We start from the raw sequence: 4,876 nt of genomic DNA on the forward strand, positions 1-4,876 counted from the left end.
GCACAAAAACAGACATATAGACTGGTGGAACAGAGCAAAGAAACCAGATATAGACCTGCAACTCTATAGTCAACCAATCTTCAACAAAGCAGGAAAGAATATACAGTGGAAAGAAGACAGTCTCTTCAATAAATAGTGCTGGGAGAAGTGGACAGCTATGTGTAGAAGAATGAAACTTGACCATTCTCTTACATGACACACAAAGATAAATTCAGAATGGATAAAAGAGCTCAGTGTAAGACAGCAATCTATCAAAATCCTAGAGGAAAACATAGGCAGTAACGTCTTTGACATCAGCCACAGCAATTTCTTTCAAGACATGTCTCCAAAGGCAAAGGAAACAAAATCGAAAATGAACTTTTGGAACTTCATCAAGATCAAAAGCTTCTGCACAGCAAAGGAAACAGTCAACAAAACAAAGAGGCAACCCACGGAATGGGAGAAGGTATTCACAAATTAAAATACAAAGGGCTGATAGCCAAGATCTATAAAGAACTTCTCAAATTCAACACACACAAAACAGATAACCACATCAAAAAATGGGCAGAAGACATGAACAGACACTTCTCCAAAGAGGACATACAAATGGCTAGCATACACATGAAAAAAGGTTCATCATCATTAGCCATCAGAGAGATTTATATCAAAACACATTGAGATACCACCTTATACCAGTTAGAATGGCCAAAATTAACAAGACAGTAAACAGCAAGTGTTGGAGAGGAGGTAGAGAAAGGGGAACCCTCTTACACTGTTGGTGGGAATGCAAGCTGGTACAGCCATTTTGTAAAACAGTGTGGATATTCCTTCAGAAATTAAAAATAGAGCTACCCTATGACCCTGCAATTGCACTATTGGGTATTTACCCCAAAGATACAGATGTAGTGAAAAGAAGAACCATCTGCACCCTAATGTTCATAGTAGCAATGGTCATAGTCACCAAACTATGGAAAGAGCCAAGATGCTCTTCAACAGACTAATGGATAAAGAAGATATGGTCCATATATACAATGGAATATTATGCCTCCATCAGAAAGGATGAATACCCAACTTTTGTATCAACATGGATGGGACTGGAAGAGATTACGCTGAGCGAAGTAAGCCAGACGTCAGAGACAGTCAATTATCAATAAGCCAATAAGTCAGACTGCAGAGACAGTCAATTATCATATGGTTTCACTTACTTGTGGAGCATAAGGAATAACACGGAGGACATTGGGAGTTGGAGAGGAGAAGTGAGTTGGGGATAATCAGAAAGGGAGACAAAACATGAGAGACTGAGGACTCTGAGAAACAAACAGGGTTTTGGTGGGGAGGGAGGTGGGGGGTTGGATGAGCCTGGTGGTGGGTATTAAGGAGGGCACGTATAGCATGGAGCACTGGGTGTGGTACATAAACAATGAATCTTGGAACACTGAGAAAATATTAAATGAAAAAAATACAGTACAGTTCTAAATAACATATGGTTCAAAGAAGTTTCATGAGAAATTAAATGTATTTTGATTGATGAATGGATAAAGAAGTTGTGGTATATACATACAATGGAATAGCATGCAGCCATAAAAAGGAATGAAATCTTGCCATTTGCAATATACAGATGGAACTTGAGTATATTATGCTAAGCAAAATAAGTCAGAGAAAAACAAATACCACATGATCTCACTATGTGGCATTTAAGAAACAAAACAGAAGAATATTGGGAGAAAAAACAGAGGCAAACCATAAAGTGGACTCTTAACTATAGAGAACAAACTGAGGGTTGCTAGAGGGGAGGTGGACAGGGGTGTGGTCTAAGTCGGTGACAGGTATTGGGAAAGGCACTTGTGATGAGCACTGGGTGTTATATGTAAGCAATGAGTCGCTAAATTATAGTCCTGAAACTAATATTATATGATATGTTAACTAACTTGATTTTATATAAAAACTGGAACTTAGAAAAAAATGTGAAACTAAATAAAAATTATAAAATCTGTGGAATGAAGCAAAAGCAGTAATTAGAGGGAAATTATAGCATTAAATATTAGAGAATAAGGACCTAAAATTGATAATTTAAGTTTCACTTCAGGAAATTATAAAAGTAGGGGTGCCTGGGTGGCTCAGTTGGTTAAGCATCTGCCTTTAGCTCAGGTCATGATCTCAGGGTCCTGGGATGGAGCCCTGCATTGGGCTCTCTGCTCAGCAGGGAGCCTGCTTCTCCCTCCTACTCTGTCTACCACTCTACCTACTTGTATGCTCTCTCTCTCTCTCTCTGTGTCAAATATGCAAAATTTTTGAAAAGGAAATGATGAAAGTAGAAGAAATTTTAAAATAAAAGAGCAAATTAAATACAAAATAAGCAGAATAAATAATAAAAAGTGGAGCAAAAATCAATAAATTTGAAAAAGAGAAATCAGTAGAGAAAATCAGCAAATCTATCCATTTTCTTTGAAAATGTCAATAAAATTGATGAATTTGTAAACTAAGAAAAAAGATAGCATACACAAATTTGCTCAAATTAGAAATGAAAGATTTCATTTCTGAAATCATTACTGATTCCACAGACATTAAAAAAAAATAAGGGAATATTAAGGAAAACCCCATGTTCACAAATTAGATAACTTAATTGAAATGAAACAATTCCTTGAAAGATTCAATTTATTGAAACTCACAAAAGAAGAAATAGACAATCTTAATTAGCCTGTATCTATTAAAAATTAAATCAATAACTAATAACATGCCAAAACAGAAAGCACCAGGCTCAGATGGTGAATTCCACCAAGGCAAATTTACCAAACATTTCAGGAGATTATACTAAATCTCTATAAGCTTTTCTAGAAAGTAGAAGTTGAGGTGATACTTCCTAACTCATTCTGAGGCCAGAATTATGCTAATACCAGAACCAGACAAATACATTACAAGAAAGCAACAGGCTAGTGTCTCTCATGAACATAGATGAAAAAATCCTTAAGAAAATATGAGCAGATAGAATATAGCAATGAATATAAAGAATTATACATCATGACATCATGGGATTGATTCCAGGTATGTAGGGCTGATCTGACATTTATTATATTTACTGACTTTCAAATCAAAGAATATCTAAATAAATAGAAAGTCCATGTACAGAGGTAGGAAGAAACAATATTATCAAGATTTTGGTTCTCTCCAGCTTAATCTATAGACTCAATGTAATCCCAATGAAATCTCATCAGTTATTTTATGTATATTGAAAAATTAGTCCTAAAATTTATATGAAAATATAAAATTCACAGAATAGCCAACACAATATTGAAGGTGTACCAAGTTAGAGGACTAACACTATCTGGCTTCAAGACTTACTATAAAGCTGGGGTGCCTCGGTGGCTGTAGTCAGTAAATATAATCCATCACAACAACAGACTAAACAATAAAGATCTTATGGTCATATGAAAAGACACATAAAAAGCATTTAACAGGTTCTCTGCTCCTTCCCTTTGACAGATAGCCGCATGTTCTTGCAGTGCCAACCACATCCCAGAAACATCATGGTGAAGATCAAAGGAAACAGATCTGGCTGTACTGGGTGCCTGGCAATCAGGGTTGCTTTTAATTCTGGCAAAATGGATACTGTCCCCATCAATGACCCCTTCACTGATTTCAGCTACATGGTCTGCATGTTTCAGTATGATTCCATCCAAGCAAAATTCAATAGTACAAACAAGACTGAGAATGGGAAACTTGTCATCAATGAAAAGCTTTTCCCCATCTCCCAAGAGTGAGATCCTGCCAGCATCAGCACTCAGGTGATGTTGATGCTGAATATGTTGTGGAGTCCATTGGTGTCTTCACCTCCATTGGGAAAGCTGGGGCTCACTTGAAGGTGGGGCCAAGAGGGTCATCATCTCTGCTTCTTCTGCTGATGTCTTCATGTTTGTGATGGGTATGGACCATGAAAAGTATAACAATTCCCCAAGATTGTCAGCAATGACTCCTGCACAACCAACTCTGTGGCCCTTCTGGCTGCAGTCATCCATGACTTTTGCATCATAGAGGACCTCATGACCACAGTCCATCACTGCCTCATAAGTGTTGTGGATGGCCCCTCTGGAAAGCTGTGGTGTGATGAACAAGGGGATGACCACATTGTCCCTATTTCTACTGGTGCTGCCAAGGCTGTGAGCAGTTATTCCTGAGTTGAACGGGAAGCTCACTGGCATGGCCTTACATGTTCCCACCCCCAGTGTGTGTGCTACATGGAGAAAGCTGCCAAATACAATGACATAAAGAATACAGTGAAGTAGGCATTAGAGGATCCTATCAAGGGCATCTTGGGCGTCACTGAGGACCAAACTGTGTCCTGGGACATTAACAGTGACACCTACTCTTCCACCTCCAATGCTGGGGTTGGCATTGCTCTCAATGACCATTTAGTCTAGCTCATTTCTTGGTATAACAATGAATTTGGCTACAGCAACCAGGTGGTGGACCTCACTGTCCACATGGCCTCCATTGAATAAGAGCCCCCTGGACTACCAGCCCCAATGAAAGCATAAGAGGAAGGCAGAATCCTTCAATTACTGGAGATTCCTTGGCCCAACTCATCCCTCAACACACTGCAAGTCTCCCAACCTCAATACAGTTTTTATCCCAGTCCCCCTGTAGAAGGGAAAAAGCTTGGGAAGTCCTACCTTGTCAGGTATGATCAATAAAGTAGACTGTACTCAGCCAAAAAAAAAAAAAAAAGAAAGAAAAAGGAAGAAAGAAAGAAAGAAAAATCATATGATAAAATCCAACACCATTCATGATGGAAACTCTTAGCAAAGTAGGAGTCAAGAGGAACTTCCTCAACTTGATAAAGGACATCTACACACACCCTATGGCTGACAAATTCCCTAAAGGTAAGAAAATAGGCACTTTT

At 38.4% G+C, this 4,876-nt stretch overlaps 1 pseudogene; it reads left to right on the forward strand.

Annotated features, from left to right (window-relative positions):
• Positions 1-3,467: 3,467 nt before the first annotated feature.
• LOC101671898 lies at positions 3,468-4,475 on the forward strand (annotated as a pseudogene).
• The last annotated feature ends 401 nt before the right edge of the window (positions 4,476-4,876 follow it).

The sequence above is a fragment of the Mustela putorius genome, unplaced genomic scaffold (assembly GCF_011764305.1).
Source record: "Mustela putorius furo isolate JIRA1106 unplaced genomic scaffold, ASM1176430v1.1 tig00003901_pilon_pilon_pilon, whole genome shotgun sequence".
Taxonomy (NCBI): domain Eukaryota; kingdom Metazoa; phylum Chordata; class Mammalia; order Carnivora; family Mustelidae; genus Mustela; species Mustela putorius.